The sequence below is a fragment of the Moschus berezovskii genome, chromosome 1 (genome assembly GCF_049115385.1).
Source record: "Moschus berezovskii isolate FMDL1 chromosome 1, NW_MosBer_1.0, whole genome shotgun sequence".
NCBI classification, from domain to species: domain Eukaryota; kingdom Metazoa; phylum Chordata; class Mammalia; order Artiodactyla; family Moschidae; genus Moschus; species Moschus berezovskii.
Window position 1 is genome coordinate 31125418 of NC_142460.1, and position 19665 is coordinate 31145082.

The following is a 19665-nucleotide window of genomic DNA, read 5'->3' on the forward strand; positions in this document are numbered from 1 at the left end:
TCTTTGGTAGTTGTATGATTGCAATATTATATCTTTATGCATGTATTTCCATCACTCTTATGGAATATTTAATGAAGTCTTGTCAAGGAATAAAATTAACCAACAATAAACTATCCTGATTTCATATGTCTCATTTAATGGAGTGTCCTTTGCAAAGCCATATCTTGTGGCCACTTACTAGGTATGTAAGAGGAGAGTGAAAAGTTTGGCTTGAAGCTCAACATTCAGAAAACAAAGATCATGGCATCTGGTTCTACCACTTCATGGGAAATAGAAGGGGAAACAGTGTCAGACTTTTATTTTTTTGGGCTCCAAAATCACTGCAGATGCTGATTTCAGCCATGAAATTAAAAGACGCTTACTCCTTGGAAGGAAAGTTATGACCAACCTAGATAGCATATTAAAAAGCAGAGACATTACTTTGCCAACCAAGGTCTGTCTAGTCAAGGCTATGGTTTTTCCCATGGTCATGTATGGATGTGAGAGTTGGACTATGAAGAAAACTGATTGCCGAAGAATTGATGCTTTTGAACTCTGGTGCTGGAGAAGACTCTTGAGAGTTACTTGGACTGCAAGGAGATCCAACCAGTCCATTCTGGAGGAGATCAATCCTGGGTTTTCATTGGAAGGACTGATGCTAAAGCTGAAACTCCAATACTCTGGCCACCTAATGCGACGAATTGACTCACTGGAAAAGACTCTGATGCTAGGAGGAGTTGGGGGTGGGAGGAGACAGGGACGACAGAGAATGAGATGGCTGGATGGCGTCACCAATTCGATGGACATGAGTTTGAGTGAACTCCGGGAGTTGGTGATGGACAGGGAGGCCTGGCGTGCTGTGATTCATGGGGTCACAAAGAGTCGGACAGGACTGAGCTGCTGAACTGAACTGAATCTTAGATTTGTTTCTGAACTTCTGTAAGACTAAGGACACAGTTCACATAACATAATTGATAGTTAACTAGATACAATATATGACAACAGTGAACACCTTAAATAAGTTTCATTGGGCCTAAGGGACGGAATCAATGTATTAGTAAGAAAAAAGAAGAATCATTTATGTCTTACTCTATTTTTACATAGAAGAAGATATTAAAGCCAATCAATCATTCTTACTTGAAAGTTATGTTATGCCCAATAATGAATAGCTTTTCAAAGCAACCATTGAGCATGGTGATTTTTTCACTCTGCATATTTGTCTCTGATAATACATAAGATGAAATTTCTCAATGTCTCTATTGGTCTTGATCATTACACAGGGTATCATTAAAGCCATAAAATGTTATCCCACTGTGTAATCATATTCAGATGCATTCCATCACACATTTCACAGAATGTTGAAGATAAATTTAGCAAAATGTAGGAGTTTGTGATTTTAAATCACTAAACACTAAAATAAAGCACCCTGATCTTCTAAAATCCAAAACCTAGTATAATTAAATCACATATATAGTATTTTTTATGATATTACTAGTTGAATAATCAGTATTACATTGATATAGTCACTCTGCTATGTCTGACTTTTTGTGATCCCATGGACGATAGCTTGCCAGGCTCCTCTATCCAGTGGGATTCTCCAGGGAAGAATATTGGAGGGGATTGCCATGTCCCCCTCCAAGGAATCTTCCTAACCTAGGGATTGAACTCAGGTTTCCCACATTGCAGGCAGATTCTTTACCATCTGAGCCACCAGGGGATGCCACAATATATGACACTTTCTGTCAAAAACCTGGGTCAATATCAATATCAATCAGGACCAACAGAGACACTAAGACATTTCATCTTATGTATTATGAGAAACAAATGTGCAGAGTGAAAACATCACCAAGGTTAGTGATTGCTTTGAAAAGCTATTCATTATTGGGCATAGCACAACTTTCAAGTAAGAATCATTAATTGGCTTTAAGATCTTCCTCTATGTAAAAAGAGAGTAAGACATAAATGATCCTTCTTTTCTCTTATTAATGCATGCATTTCTTCTCTTAGGCCCAGTGAAACTTGTTTAAGGTGTTCATTATCTTTTTTAACTTTTGACAGATGTCCACCATATGAGACAAATATTTATTCCACTGAAGTCCCAATGGGGCTTTCTGGTATGTAGGTGCTTTATTGAATTATTGATAATAAATCAATAATTCTGATCTGGAAAGTGAATTTATTTAGGACCACTCTAGTGGTTGTTCCAGTACTTAGCACTTTGCTCCTTAAACAAGATTTCTGAGAAATTCTGCCCTTGTATTTTCCATTATAGAATTCTCCCACTAATATGGACATTAGCAATCAATGCTAAGACCCTCTTGCTTAAATTGCTTTAAAAAACTAAGTGTGGTAAAATATGATTGTATCTTCTAGGTGTGGACTCTGTGTCCTTACCCTCTGAGTTCCCACTTTCTTAACCTTACATCTTAGCTGTCTAGTAACTTTTGCCTTCCAAATTCCAAAACTATAATTTTCAGTTTATTCCTGTTGTCAATTTGTACAGACTAAAGTGATTAAAAATAAAATATGCCATGACTCACGACTTAAAAATACTTGATATGCAGGGGGAAAAGAGTTAAACACGAGTAGCATGTATTCAATACACAATTGCTATTTTACAGTTGGTAAGTTGCATGTGACTCTTTGAATCCCCTATGAACTACTGCGCACCAGACTTTCCTTTCCTTCACTATCTCCTGGAGTTTTCTCAGATTCATGTCCACTGAGTCAGTGATGCTATCTAACCATCTCATCCTCTGATACCCTCTTCTCCTTTTGCCTTCAATCTTTCTGAGTGTCAAGGTCTTTTCTAATGAGTGAGCTTTTCACAAGTGGCCAAAGTATTGGAGCTTTAGCTTCATCATCAGTCTTTCCAATGAATATTCAGAGTTGATTTCCATTAGGATTGACTGGTCTAATCTTCTTGCAGTCCCATAGAAGGGAGAAATTTAATAACTGGCTAGTTTTAGCCAATGACTGAAATAAGACCTCCTACCAAAATGGTTTATAGAAAAACAAATGAAATTAGAAGTGTCCTTAATATGGCATTGCTGGCAGAGTAAAACCTTGTGGAACTTGTTGGGTTTCTTTCTTTTATTTGAAAGGGTAAAACATTAATCTTAATTCTCTCTCACCTATAAATTGATTTTCTTATTTGTTTTCCACTTATATTTGTGAAACAATGTCCTTAATACAATGTTTGTTCCATGGATGTTTATCACTGTGTACAGTAACTTGAGAATTATTGTATTGTTAAATGGCTCTTCTGTAGTTTTGCTTTTAATTGAGATGCAGATGTTAAGCCTATGAAGGCAATAATAGTTCCATTGCATTCCAAGAATGAGAAAAATAAGATCTTTTCATATAATGTTGCATATAAAAATAAAAATAAAATTATTTGTAAGAGACTAAATGGAATCAAGATTGCCAGGAGAAATATCAATAACCTCAGATATGCAGATGACACCACCCTGATGGCAGAAAGTGAAGAGGAACTAAAAAGCCTCTTGATGAAAGTGAAAGAGGAGAGTGAAAAAGTTGGCTTAAAGCTCAACATTCAGAAAACTAAGATCATGGCATCTGGTCCCATCACTTCATGGGAAATAGATGAGGAAACAGTGGAAACAGTGTCAGACTTTATTTTGGAGGGCTTCAGAATCACTGTGGATGCTGATTGCAGCCATGAAATTAAAAGACGCTTACTCCTTGGAAGGAAAGTTATGACAAGCCTAGATAGCGTATTAAAAAGCAGAGACATTACTTTGCCAACCAAGGTCCATCTAGTCAAGGCTATGGTTTTTCCAATGGTCATGTATGGATGTGAGAGTTGGACTGTGAAGAAAGCTGATCACCGAAGAATTGATGCTTTGGAACTGTGGTGTTGGAGGAGACTCTTTTTTATTATTATTTATTTATTTTAATTGGAGGCTAATTACTTTACATTATTGTATTGGTTTTGCCATACATTGGCATGAATCCGCCCCGGGTGTACATATGTTCCCCATCTTGAACCCCCCTCCCATGTCCCTCCCCATCCCATCCCTCTGGTTCATCCCAGAGCACCAGCCCCGAGCGTCTTGTATCATGCATCAAACTTGGACTGGCGATTCGTTTCACATATGATAATATACATGTTTCAATGCCATTTTCCCAAATCATCCCACCCTCACCCTCTCCCAGAGTCCAAAAGACTGTTCTATACATCTGTGTCTCTTTTGCTGTCTCGTATACAGGGTTATTGTTATCATCTTTCTAATTTCCATATATATGCGTTAGTATACTGTATTGGTGTTTTTCTTTCTGGCTTACTTCACTCTGTATAATAGGCTCTAGTTTCATCTGCCTCATTAGAGCTGATTCAAATGTATTCTTTTTAATTGCTGAGTAATACTCCATTGTGTAATGTACCACAGCTTTCTTATCCATTCATCTGCAGATGGACATCTAGGTTGCTTCCAGGTCCTGGCTATTATAAACAGTGCTGCAATGAACATTGGAGTGCACATGTCTCTTTCAATTCTGGTTTCCTCTGTGTGTATACTCAGGAGTGTGATTGCTGGGTTGTATGGCAGTTCTATTTCCCATTTTTTAAGGACTCTCCACACTGTTCTCCAAAGTGGTTGTACAAGTTTACATGCCCACCAACAGTGTAAGAGAGTTCCCTTTTCTCCACACCCTCTCCAGCATTTATTGCTTGTAGACGTTTGGATAGCAGCCATTCTGACTGGCGTGAAATGGTACCTCATTGTGGTTTTGATTTGCATTTCTCTGATTATGAGTGATGTTGAGCATCTTTTCATGTGTTTGTTAGCCATCTGTATGTCTTCTTTGAAGAAATGTCTGTTTAGTTCTTTGGCCCATTTTTTGAAAATAAAGAGAACTACAGGCTAATATCACTGATGAACATAGATGCAAAAATCCTTAACAAAATTCTAGCAATCAGAATCCAACAACACATTAAAAAGATCACATAGCATGACCAAGTGAGCTTTATCCCAGGAATGCAAGGATTCTTCAATATCTGCAAATCAATCAATGTAATACACTGTATTAATAAATTGAAAAATAAAAACCATATGATTATCTCAATAGATGCAGAGAAAGCCTTTGACAAAATTCAACATCCATTTATGATCAAAACCCTCCAGAAGGCGGGAATAGAAGAAACATTCATCAACATAATTAAGGAGACTCTTGGAGAGTCCCTTGCACTTCAAGGTGATCCAAGCAGTCCATCTTAAAGGAGATCAGTCCTGGGTGTTCATTGGAACGATTGATGCTAAAGCTGAAACTCCAATACTTTGGTCACCTCATGTGAAGCATTGACTCACTGGAAAAGACTCTGATGCTGGGAGGGATTGGGGGTAGGAGGAGAAGGGGATGACAGAGAATGAGATGGCTGGATGGCATCACCGACTCGATGGATGTGAGTTTGAGCGAACTCAAGGACTTGGTGATGGACAGGGAGGCCTGGCGTGCTGTGATTCATGGGGTCACAAAGAGTTGGACATGACTGAGCATGAACTGAACTGAATATGTGTATGCATATACACATATGTGTGCATACACACGTATGCATATATATGTGTGTGTATATATACACACATATATTTAAATAACTATTTTGGCAATTTACATTATGATGGCTCTCAAAATTTCTGTGACAAGAGTTCTTAGAGGCTACATTAGATGTTCCTCTATTTACTTTTTTATTCTTGCTTATGTTATGAAGATTCATCAATAGTAAGATATACTGTATGCAATTTTGTGAAATATAATATGCTTCCTGAATTTATCCCTCAATCTTTTAAGTACATTTAATTACACAAATAAAACATTGTGCTCAAACTCTTATTTTAGCTTCTGATATAGCAATATCTTCTGAAGAGACTTTTTCCAAGTTTGTGTTGGTGCATCTTAGTAGCTTTCACTTTGATCTACCTAGGCCTTTTGCCTCTATTTCTTTCCGAGAGTCTTTTCTAACCTATGAAATTGACACATATGTTTGAAACGACCCTCAGTTCAGTTCAGTTCAGTTCAGTCGCTCAGTCGTGTCCGACTCTCCGCGACCCCATGAATCACAGCACGCCAGGCCTCTCTGTCCATCACCAACTCCCGGAGTACACTCAAACCCATGTCCACAGAGTCGGTGATGCCATCCAGCCATCTCATTCTCCGTCATCCCCTTCTCCTCCCGCCCCCAACCTTTCCCAGCATCAGAGTCTTTTCCAGTGAGTCAACCCGTCGCATGAGGTGGCCAAAGTATTGCAGTTTCAGCTTTAGCATCAGTCCCTCCAGTGAACATCCAGGATTCAAAAATGTGAACTCAGACATTAAAACAGTTAATCCTCATGGAATCATCATTGACCTATCAGGAATATATGTTGGGTGGATAAATCTTCCTCCTTCCATGCTCCAGACATGGGTTCCATGCCATCTCTAAGACCAACAGCTATCTCATCCCAACCTCTGGAAAGAGACTGTGTTCACCAAATCTCCCCATCCAGGGATTCACTGACTATCTTGTGAAGACCCATACCACCTTTTCCTTGTAGGCAACCTACACTCCAGCTATAGCCACTACACATTTCTTATACAAGAAAAAAATAAAGCAAGCTTGTTTAAAAATAAATAAAACGTCACTCCCCATTTGTCACTATGCTAACTCTAAAGAGGAGTTGGTTAAGATGAGTTAGCATTATGTTATTGTTGTTGAATATTGAATGGGTGTTGTCTCTAATATTCTATAATAATCTATATGGTAAAATAATCTGAAAATGAATGAATATATGTATAACTGAATCACTTTACTGTGCACCTGACAGTAACACAATATTTAAATCAACTACAATCTAATAAAAAAAATAAAAAAGTCATGTCATAAACAAAAAAATTCAGAACATTTTAAAAATGAGTGTGAATAGATGCCAAATTATGGTATGTTCCTACTATAGACTGCTACTTAATGATAAGAAGAATAATTACCAATGTACACATCACCACTGATGAATTATGATCGGGGCTGTTTCCAAGTCTGGGGTTATTAAAGTTGCTACAAACATTTAAGCACAAAAAAATAATAATAATAAATAAGAATGAGTGTGGCCTTTGGTTCACTATATTTAGGCAGGGATATGATGCAAAATGACAAAAATATAAAATAAATTGTCTATAAACAAAACCAATGAATGCTTGGCAAACTAGTAAGTTTAAGCTACTGGGGAGATAATTTATTTGGACATTTTAATTAATTTATTTATTTATTTTTAAATTTATTTATTTTAATTGGGGGCTAATTACTTTACATCATTGTATTGGTTTTGCCATACATTGACATGAATCTACCCCGGGTGTACATATGTTCCCCATCTTGAACCCCCTCCCCCCTCCCTCCCCATCCCATCCCTCTGGTTCATCCTAGTACTTAGACCTGGGATGTGCATGCAACCCAGCGCTGGCCTCAGACAGTTCTTGGCAGAGCAACCTAGAGCCTGGGGAGAGAATTTAAATATTTAGATCATGGTAAGAAGAATCTAACTTAATGTAAGACAATATCAAAATTGGGTTTCTGGGCCTCTAGGACTGAACTCAAATTTGTTGTCATCTCCACCACTGAGTAACCATATTTTTCATGTGTTTAGGCCATGAAACTTGGCAAATAATTGAGTGTAGGTGTGCTTAATTTTAAGAAACCATATGACAATATACCAATAATTTTAGTTCTAATAAACAGAATTTAAATATGAAATAATGGACTTGTTACTCAGTGGATATTAATCCCTTTTCAAATGAGTTAATCTTAGGGAATTTTTTAATACATTTGTTAATCTCCTGGATGCTATTTACAACATTTTCTATACAGTAAGGATTTTGATAGCAATATAAAACTCAACACATTAGAAATCTTTTAAATATAAACTGTTAATGCTAGATTCCAAAATAATAAGAATTGCAATTTTCCAGGTATTCCCATGCTTATAAGAGACTTCTATCATACATAGATCTCTAACAAAATACAATTTTAATGTGTGTAAAAATCTTGATTCTTCCCCCATCTCCATTGTTGCTCTCATATATGATACAAGTTTGCAAAGAAATTACTATATACTGTTTCTAATTTGGGGCTTCCCTAGTAGCTCAGATGGTAAGGAAACTGCCTGCAATGCAGGAGATCTGTGTTTGATCCCTGGGTCAGGAAGATCCCCTAGCGCAGGGAATGGCAAGCCACTCCCTGGAGAATCCCATGCACAGAGAAGTCCATGAGGTTGCAAAGAGTGGAACACAAATGATTGATTAGCACACATTCCTAGTTTATGTAAACAGTGAATTCCCCAAAATTAATTTTGTCATGTAGGCTGCATCCACTTGCAGGGACATATTCTTAATTATTCCGTTGAGGCAGGGAGTAAGAAAAATAGAATTAATCTCCAAAATATACAAGCAGCTCCTACAGCTCAATTCCAGAAAAATAAACGACCCAATCAAAAAATGGGCCAAAGAACTAAACAGACATTTCTCCAAAGAAGACATAAAGATGGCTAACAAACACATGAAAAAATGCTCAACATCACTCATAATAAAAGAAATGCAAATCAAAACCACAATGAGGTACCATTTCACGCCAGTCAGAATGGCTGCTATCCAAAAGTCTACATGCAATAAATGCTGGAGAGGGTGTGGAGAGAAGGGAACCCTCTTACACTGTTGGTGGGAATGCAAACTAGTACAGCCACTATGGAGAACAGTGTGGAGATTCCTCAAAAAACTGGAAATAGAACTGCTATATGATCCAGCAATCGCAATCCTGGGCATACACACCGAGGAAACCAGAATTGAAAGAAACACATGTACTCCAGTGTTCATTGCAGCACTGTCTATAATAGTGAGTACATGGAAGCAACCTAGATGTCCATCTGCAGACAAATGGATAAGAAAGCTTTGGTACATATGCACAGTGAAGTATTATTGAGCCATCAAAAAGAATACATTTGAATCAGTTCTAATGAGGTGGATGAAACTGGAGCCTATTATACAGAGTGAAGTAAGCCAGAAAGAAAAACACCGATACAGTATACTAACGCATATATATGGAATTTAGAAAGATGGTAACCTTAACCCTGTATACGAGACAGCAAAAGAGACACAGATGTATAGAACAGTCTTTGGGACTCTGTGGGAGAGGGTGAGGGTGGGATGATTTGGGAGAATGGCATTGAAACATGTATATTATCATATGTGAAGCGAATCACCAGTCCAGGTTCGACGCATGATACAGGATGCTCTGGGCTGGTGCACGGGGATGACCCAGAGGGAGGATATGGGGAGGAGGGAGGTGGGAGGGAGGTGGGAGGGGGGTTCAAGAAGGGGAACACATGTACACCCTGGGCGGATTCATGTCAATGTATGGCAAAACCAACCAATATAATATTGTAAAGTAATTAGCCTCCAATAAAAAAAAAAAAGAAAAATAGCATCTAAATAGTTTTCTAGTGTTCTAATTTAAGCTTTCATTAGTTGACTATTTAATTTGAGCAACTAGAAACCCTAGAAAAAGTTAAGCATGCTCAACAAAAAATGGGGATTCAAAACAAAAATAAAACTAATTTTTGTATTACATTCTCCTTTGAGAACTTGTACTATTGAAATAGATTCTAAATTATTGACCATAATAAAAATATTATCTGATGGTTTAAGAGCTAAACAAATCTTAGTGTTCATTCTATATATTAAGTTAATTTAAAACTTCTCATTGGAGTATTAGTCACTTTATAATATCCTTAGAAGATCATAGATCAACTAAATTCTTGAGGTTTCTAAAGCATATTTCATGAGATTTTTCATGCAGGTTTAAAAAAATAGATATCTATATTAATGAATAAACCATTGGTAGCAGGAATTAGGAGATCAGTCCAGGGTGTTCATTGGAAGGACTAATGTTGAAGCTGAAACTCCAATATTTTGGCCATCTGATGCGAAGATCTGACTCGTTTGAAAAGAACCGGATGCTGGGAAAGATTAAGGGTGGGAACTGAAGGGGACAACAGAGGATGAAATGGTTGGATGGCATCACCGACTCAATGGACATGGGTTTGGGTGGACTCTGGGAGTTGGTGATGGACAGGGAGGCCTGATGTGCTGCAGTTCATGGGGTGGCAAAGAGTCGGAAACGACTGAGTGACTGAACTGAACTGAACTGAGCAGGAACTTGTTTTTATTGCTTTCTCTTTATAAAATAAATTCCTTATTTTAATTTAAGATAGATTCTCTCTTAAAGCCTCAAACATCCATTTAACTGAAATGTGAATCTTAATAACTGATATTTCTGGTGAACAGGACTGAACTTAAGCCATGGGCTGTAATCAAAGTCTTTTGAGAATTCAAATTGAATACTTTTATCCTTACACTGATGAAATAATCCCATAATATCTATATCTAATTAAACATTTGCCATGAACATGTCTTTCCTATGAATAAGATGCAAAATTTATTTCAAAGGTAGCTTCCAGTCCAAAAATGAAATATTTGCACAATAAATGTAGATTCTGTATTTCTATATAATTCATAACCATTCATTTTTAAGGTCGTCATAATTAGAGCAACAGTGGAGACACTATATATTGCATAAGCTTATTACTATGTGGTGGGCAGTGGGTTACAAGTTTTACATCTTTATCTTTTAAACCCTACAGTTTCCTCTGAGTAAATTCCTATTATTAGCATTTTACAGATGAGAAAATTAGAATTAAGAGTTCAGCTGAGCTTGCTAAATCACTTCAGTCAAGTCTGACTCTTGGCAACCCCATGGACTATAGCCCACCAGGCTCCTCTGTCCATGGGTTTCTCCAGGCAAGAATACTAGAGTGGGTTGCCATACCCTTCTCCATTGAACATGGTAAAATTTGAACCAGTGTTTAAACTGTCAAAGCTTATGTGCTCAAGTTCTACTGCCTTCCAGATAGAAATCTTTATGGAAGCCATAGCTTAAAAGTATGATAAAATAAAATACACTGTAGAATATGGTAGATAAAGGTAGAAAACAAAAGGAAAAAACATCAGGCAGGTTGGTAAAATTTGGTTGGGTAAGCTGCTGGGGAAGAAAGCTAACTCTTATTGGTATCCTCTTACAGCACAGATGGTAGGGAGCCAATTCCAGCCATGTTGATTTGCTGGTTCAGTAATTTTCCTAGTGAATTAACTTGAAATAACTTCCTACACAGTCTTGAAAGAACCAATACCCAATTGCTTCTTTCAAAATACATATGCTAAAAACATGCAATTTTAAATATTAAAGAAAATGGCATACATAACAATAGTGTATTAAAAAAAACTCTAGAAAATTAATAGTATATTGAATGTCTTTTGATTTTGATCTAGGCAACATAAATTAAATCATTACTAGGCTCATTTCAGAGAAGGCAATGGCAAGCCACTCCAGTACACTTGCCTGGAAAATCCCATGGATGGAGGAGCCTGGTAGGCTGCAGTCCGTGGGGTCACACACAGTTGGACACAACTGAAGAGACTTAGCAGCAGCAACAGCAGGCTCATTTTATTTTTCTTTGATATTTTAGAATTACTTCTAAGCTGAAGAATATGTTATGTTTTCCTACATAGATTCAAAAATTAAAGATTATATTTTTCATGCATGGCTAATACAAGTGCAGTATATTTAAAGAAATCAGAAAAACAAAACTAAAAGCGGCATGGCTTGGAGAAGAAATGTCAAGATGCCAAGGTACTGACAATACAGTCCAATAATAGAATGAGTGACATATTCCGTCCTCTTGGCAAGTGCAGTTATCTCAAATTGTCAGACTAACCAACTGAATTACTGTCCAGCCTCCCAGTGTATTATTTAACCCCTAGAAACCCCGCAATAATTCTGTTTTCTGTTAAGCATTAGAAAACAGCACCACGCAATTTTTGATAACATGAAGAAACTGGCCCCACACATACACGCAACCTTATGTGTCTAGAATGGATTGAATTTAGATAGACTGAAGCCAATCAAAGGAGGGAATCTTAAATTCAATATGAAATCTCTAAAATATAGAGAGAAGCAAGATGACGTTTCCTGATTTCTCCGTGTTTTGAAGCAAAATCATATAAGAATGTTGACAAAGAGGTGTCTTGGGAAGCATGTGCACCGTCTCACTAGGGTCGGGGCTGGTACATTTGGAAAATTTTAATGCTGCACTGTTTGCTGGCATTTCTAGGTCACAAATTTCCTTATCTTCCACCCTGGCTTCCCCAGCCTGCTTCCCCAGGCATTCACACACACACACACACACACACACACACACACACTATTTATAAAATAAAAGAAAGAATGTTGGCAAAACTTTTTTTTTTATATAGAATTGGTCATTCAAGTGTGATCAGATTTTCTACAAAAAATTTGGCAGTTATGTGAATTGCTGCTGCTATGGGCTGAAAGTTCGTGTCCTAGTTCTCACCCACAAATTCTCATGCTGAAGAAATGTGATCCTGTCTGGAGGTGAGACCCTTAGAAGGTGATTAAGTTTATGGGAGGTCATGCGGATAGAGTCTTCAGGATAGGATTACTTCCTGCATAGGATGAGGAAGAAATAAGAACCCTCTGTCTCATGTGAGGGTATAGCAAGAAGGCAGCCACATACAAGTCCAGCAGGCTCTTGTAGGCACAAAATTTACTGGAACTTGAATCTTGGGCTTCCCAGCTTCCAGAATCATGAGAAATAAGTGTCTTTTAGTTCAGTTCAGTTCATTTCAGTCACTTGGTCGTGTCTGACTCTTTGCGATCCCATGAATCTCAGCACGCCAGGCCTCCCTGCCCACCACCAACCCCAAGAGTCCACCCAAACCCATGTGCATTGTGTCTGTGATGCCATCCAACCACCTCATCCTCTGTCATTCCCTTCTCCTCCCACCTTCAGTCTTTCCCAGCATCAGGGTCTTTTCAAATAAGTCAGCTCTCTGCATCAGGTGGCCAAAGTATTGGAATTTCAGCTTCAACATCAGTTCTTCCAATGAACATCCAGGACTGATCTCCTTTCGGATGGACTGGTTGGATCTCCTTGCAGTCCAAGGGACTCTCAAGAGTCTTCTCCAGCACCACAGTTCAAAAGCATCATTTTTTTGCACTCAGCTTTCTTTATAGTCCAACTCTCACAACCATACATGACTACTGAAAAAAGCATAGCCTTGACTGGATGGACCTTTGTTGGCAAAGTAGTGTCTCTGCTTTTTAATATGCTGTCTAGTCTATGTTTATTTTATTGTAGCAGCATCGTATTATGGTTAGTTCTGTAAATAAGTCTCTCTATAACTAGATATGTAAATACCTTGAAATTGTAAACTACTAATATATGGCTGAATGAAATTGCCTAGAAATATCCTTATATGTAGTCTATTAGATGTCAGTACAGATTGTACACATTTATGTAGTATTTAAAATTTCCCAAAATGCTTTTATATATTTAACCTTATTTTGCACCTTCATACTATCATTATGAAAATCTTTAACATATCTAATTTCTTGATAAAAACAACTGAGTCTGGAGAAGACAAGAAAGTTAGGAAAGTCATAAAGCAATGTACTTTTGAAATTTTGCACACATTGAATATTCATATACACCTTTTCTACCTTGAGCCTGACATTGATTTTCTAACTAATGAAGTTACTTATTAGTAAAATTATCTTTTTGAGATTATGTCCTCAAATAATTATCCAGGTTATTTTCAGTATATTTCATATTTATCATAACTGAATGATAATGGTCAATTAGTTTAAAAATGTCCAATGCTGCTAACCTCTCCTGTTTGTTGAATTTAATCTTTAAAGAAGTTTAAATGGGATTCTGGTAACAAATGTTTTGAATGAGGTGCTAGTAGACAGATAACAGATGCTAGAGGGAAGAAGAGACAGACTTCTCAATAGGTAGAAATCACAAAAGCAATTTAGAGAAACCTGGATCACCATTCTTGAACTCTTCAGTTCAATCAAATGTGATAGAGTGAATATTACCCCTCCCCCCCCCAATTCATGTTTAAATATTTGCATTTTATGAATACTACATAAGGTGATAAAGTATTTATAGAGGAGATTAAGTTAAAAAATTGAGATGGGAAAATTATCCTGAATTATCTATGTGGCTCCTTCACTCATCATATGTATCATTATACAAAAGAAGCAAAGGTAGATTTAACAGAGGAAAAGACCTCGTGAAGATCGAACAGAGAGAGATCTTTTCTCTGGACCCTCTGGCGATAGTTGATAAAGAGCCGAAATTTCCCACAATTATTTAAAATAGGGATTAAAGAAGACTTGAAGCAAATTTAGTTACATTTTGTAAGCCCCTGTTTGTTGTTGTCATTGTTGTTTAGTTGCTCAGTCATGTCTGACTCTTTGAGATCCCATGGACTGCCACACAACAGGCTTCCCTGTCCTTCACTACCTACCAGAATTTGGTCAAATTCATGTCTATTGAGTTGATGATGCCATCCAACCATTTCATCCTCTGTCACTCCCTTCTCCTCCTGCCCTCAATCTTTCCCAGCATCAGGGTCTTTTCTAATGAGTGAGCTTTTTCTATCCGGTGGCCAATGCATTGGAGTTTCAGCCCAAGTATCAGTCCTTTCAATGAATATTTGGGGTTAATTTCCTATAAGATGTGCTTCCCTGATAGCTCAGTTGGTGAAAAATCCACCTGCAAAGCAGGAGACCCCAGTTCCCAATCCAATATTCTGGCCTGGAGAACACCATAAACTATGGTCCATAGGGTCACAAAGAGCTGGACACGACTGAACGACATTCACTTTCACTTTCCTTTAGGATTGACTGGTTTGATCTCCTAGCTGTCCAAGTGACTCACAAGAGTTTTCTCCAGCACCACAATTTGAAAACATCAATTCTTTAGTACTCAGCCTTCTTTATGGTCCAACTCTCACATCCATAAATGACTACTGGAAAAACCATATCTTTGACTATATGGACCTTTGTCAGCAAAGTAGCGTCTCTGCTTTTTAATAGGCTGTCTAGATTTATCATAACTTTTCTTCAAAGGAGCAACAGCCCTTTAACTTCTTGCTACAGTCACCATCTGCAGTGATTTTGGAGCTCAAGAAAAGAAAATCTGCCACTGTATCCACTTTTTTTTTTTCTTATATATTTGCTGTGAAGTGATGGGAACAGATGCCATGATCCTAGATCTTTGAATGCTGAGTTTTAAACTAGGTTTTTCATTCTCTTCTTTCACCCTTATCAAGAAGCTCTTTAGTTCCTCTTCACTGTCTGCCATTAGAGTGGTATCATTTGCACATCTGAAGTTGTTGGTATTCTCCTGGCAATCTTGGTTCCAGTTTGTGATTCATCCAGCCTGCCATTTTGCATGATGTAATCTGCATACATGTTAAATAAGCAGGGTGGAAATATGCTCCTGTTGAAAGGATATATTACTTTTTGCCTCATTGTGTTTTGACTTTTTTGTGTAAATTCATTAAATTTAAGGAATAAAAATAAAGAAAATAAAAATATATGCCACAGTAAACTTAAAAAAAATTTTTTTTTGGCCATGCCACATGGCTTGCTGTATCACAGTTTGCTGACCAGTGATTGAACCTGGGCCACAGCAAAGAAAACCAGAAATTCTAACACCTAAGCCACAAGAGATCTCTCTAAACATATCTTAAATAATATTATGTTCCTTTTCTAGATGCTGGAAAGGAAAGAGAAGGCATCTCTGAAGAATACATTTAAATTATGAATTATGTCTACTGTATATAAAGCTAGTAGAAGTGATGGAATTCCACTTGAGCTATTTCAAATCCTAAAAGATGATGCTGTGAAAGTGCTGCACTCAATATGTAAGCAAATTTGGAAAACTCAGCAAGGGCCACAGGAATGGAAAAAGGTCAGTTTTCATTCCAATCCCAAAGAAAGGCAATGAATGCCAAAGAATGCTGAAACTACCACACAGTTGCACTCATCTCATATGCTAGTAAAGTCATGCTCAAAATTCTCCAAGCCAGGTTTCAGCAATATGTGAACCATGAACTTCCAAATGTTCAAGCTGGTTTGAGAAAAGGCAGAGGAACCAGAGATCAAATTGCCAACATCTGCTGGATCATCGAAAAGGCAAGAGAGTTCCAGAAAAACATCTATTTCTGCTTCATTGACTATGCCAAAGCCTTTGACTGTGTGGATCACAATAAACTGTGGAAAATTCTTAAAGAGGTGGAAATACCAGGCCACCTGACCTGCCCCTTAAGAAACCTGTATGAAGGTCAAGAAGCAACAGTTAGAACTGGACAAGAAACAACAGACTGGTTCCAAATAGGAAAAGGAGTATGTCAAGCCTGTATATTGTCACCATGCTTCTTTAACTTATATGCAGAGTACATCATGAGAAATGCTGGGCTGGAGGAAGATCAAGCTGGAATCAAGATTGCCAGGAGAAATATCAATAACCTCAGATATGCAGATGACACCATCCTATGGCAGAAAGTGAAGAAGAACTAAAGAGCCTCTTGATGAAAGTGAAAGAGGAGAGTGAAAAAGTTGGCTTAAAGCTCAACATTCAGAAAACTAAGATCATGACATCTGGTCCCATCACTTCATGGCAAATAGGTGGGGAAACAGTGGCTGACTTTATTTTTTTGGACTCCTGCAGATGCTAATTGCAGCCATGAAATTAAAAGATGCTTACTCTTTGGAAGGAAAGTTATGACCAATCTAGACAGCATATTAAAAAACAGTGAGATTACTTTGCCAAGAAAGATTCGTCTAGTCAAAGTTATGGCTTTTCCAGTAGTCATGTATGGATGTGAGAGTCAGACTGTGAAGAAAGCTGATGGCCGAAGAATTGATGCTTTTGAACTGTGGTGTTGGAGAAAACTCTTGAGAGTCCCTTGGACTGTAAGGAGATCCACCCAGTCCATCCTAAAGGAGATCAGTCCTGGGTACTCATTGGAAGGACTGATGCTGAAGCTGAAACTCTAATACTTTGCCCACCTGATGCAGAGAGCTGACTCATTTGAAAAGACCCTGATGCTGGGAAAGATTGAGGACAGGCAGAGAAGGGGATGACAGAAGATGAGACGGTTGTTTGGCATCACCGACTCAATGGGCATGAGTTTTAGTAAACTCTGGGAGTTGGTGATGGACAGGAAAACCTGGCGTGCTGTGGTTCATGGGGTCAAAAAGGATCGGACACAACTGAGCGACTGAACTGAACTGAACTGAATGTATACTCTGGTCTCAAAGTTTCATTTGACTTCCCTTACCTTCAGTAATGCTAGTTTTGAGAATTTTTCTAGATATGAGTAAGAGATAATGAAGTCATTAAAACTGTACTGTCTACAACTCAGTAGGTCCATAAATTTAGCATAAAAAATATGTATCTGATATTTTTATCTAACTGGATGTAATCCATCTAGTTCCTACTTTGCCTAATGATGATTTACATTTCCAGTAACTTAACATCTACGTTTCTTCCCAGAATTGTGTCTAACATCCATCAGTGAATGGCAAAGGGGATTGGCAAGTGGGCTCCGCCCAGTGCTCTGTAATTTGTTCTTGCTGGAATTCTCTGAGACACTCATGTCCCAGCCAGGCTTTGATCGTTTGTCCATGTGTATCACCAGTGTAGCACTCTTCTCCATTTCTAATGACTTTGACTACTACTTGTGGATACATGGACATCATTCTGCTGTTTCCTTACCAACACACTGGGATAAAGGAAGTTCTAAGATATTATTTAAGGGTTCTGCTAGTTCCAGGCTACACTCAGGGACTTGAGAAGCATTTTTGTTTTTCAGGGCTGTGTTGGAGAATGGAGAATTGGTGAAAACATCTCAGGGATACCTGCATTTCCACTCAGGAAAAAGGGACAAACAGAGAAATATACTGTCTATCTGTAAATACTCTAAATTTTATATGGCCTTTTAAATCTCTCTGCTTGTTATGAAGCAGTCCCCTATGTCAGAGGCCATTATATCTACTCATTTTTTGTTTCTGTTCTAACTTTCCTCTTTGGCAGCCTAGGAAACAATGATCAAGTGTATGAGGTTCAGAAGTTTTCTCTTCATTGCTCACATAATGTCTTACTTTTATATATTCTTCAGGCACAAGAGTCCTTTTAAGGTTTTTCTTGTGCTTGGACTTTTGGTATGTGAAAGCAAGACAAAAAAAGATTTATCCTTTCTTGTAATATCATCTTTTTCCTGAGACAAAAGTAAACCTAGTAATTTCCTAACTAGATGGAATATACACAGGATAAAAATAATTCTGTAACATAATCACTACAACAAAATATAATGGCTAATATTTTTGAAAGTGAAAGAAAGTGAAAGTTGCTCAGTTGTGCCTGACTCTTTGCGACTCCATGGAATTCTGTAGGCCAGAATACCAGAGTGGGTAGCCTTTCCCTTCTCCAGGGGATTTTCCCAACCCAGGGATTGAACCCAGGACTCCCAAATTGCAGGCAGATTCTTTACCAGCTGAGCCACAAGGGAAGCCCAAGAATACTGGAGTGGTTAGCCTATCCCTTCTCCAGTGGATCTTCCTGACCCAGGAATTGAACTGGGGTCTCCTGCATTGCAGGTGGATTTTTTACCAATTCAGGGAAGCCCAATATTTTTGAAACATCATACTATTCCCTAAGACAAGCTGTTTATCTGAAGTTAAACATATGTCTGATGATAAATAAGTGTATATGTGTGGGAGAAGAAAAGAATGACTCCAGAAAATTGGTCCTCAGTGTGAATGGAAAGGGTAAGTTGTGATCCCTGATTGAAGGCTGCAGTTTTGAAATACTTAGAGCATTGAATCTTCCTTTACTTCTTTTGTCTTCACACTTCTAGTTAGTCACCAAAAAAGAAGTGCTAAGGTAGAATGCTGTTCCTCTTACCATGTAGAGTCCCATGAACAAGGATTGCAAAGTGTGGACCCAGAATGATGAGGAATCACATTGTTAACGAGGGTCTGAAGGGGATGAAAATAATAAGCTTGAAGTGAATCCTGTGTTGCTTCTGGTCATTACATAAGTGTGGAAAGCTAGCCCTACAGTCATACTGTCAAACTCCATGGTGGTGGTGGTTTAGCTGCTAAGTTGTGTCTGACTCTTGCGACCCCATGAAATGTAACCTGTCAGGCTCCTCTGTCCATGGGATTTCCCAGGCAAGAATACAAAAGTCGGTAGCCATTTCCTTCTCAATGATATCTTCACAACCCAGGGATAGAACCCAGGTCTTCTGCACTGCAGGCAGATGCTTTATAATCTAAGCCACTAGAGAAGCACTTAGATATTCAATATCTGGTTAAAAAAAGAAAAAAAAGACTATGAAATAAATTCAGTGCTGACATAAAAGTTCTAGCACAGTGTACGCAGGAAGAATGATGGTAAGTCTTCATGAAAATTAAAAAAGGAGGTCACAAGAGAAATCTCAACTAAGTTGGGCTTTGAAATTAATATAAGTCTATCAAAAGAACATTTCAAAAAGACTTTGTCTTTGGTAATAGAATGTGCAACAACTGACTCTTTTTTTTTTTTTTTACTTTATATATTCAGTAAGCTTAAAATAACATCTTCATTGAAAGATTGTCTTAGCATTAAATTTAATTCTTTATGTGAAGATACCTTATAAATTATAAAGCACTGTACTTAAGGTATTATTAACTCTTTTACTTTTTAATTAACTTTTCAATGT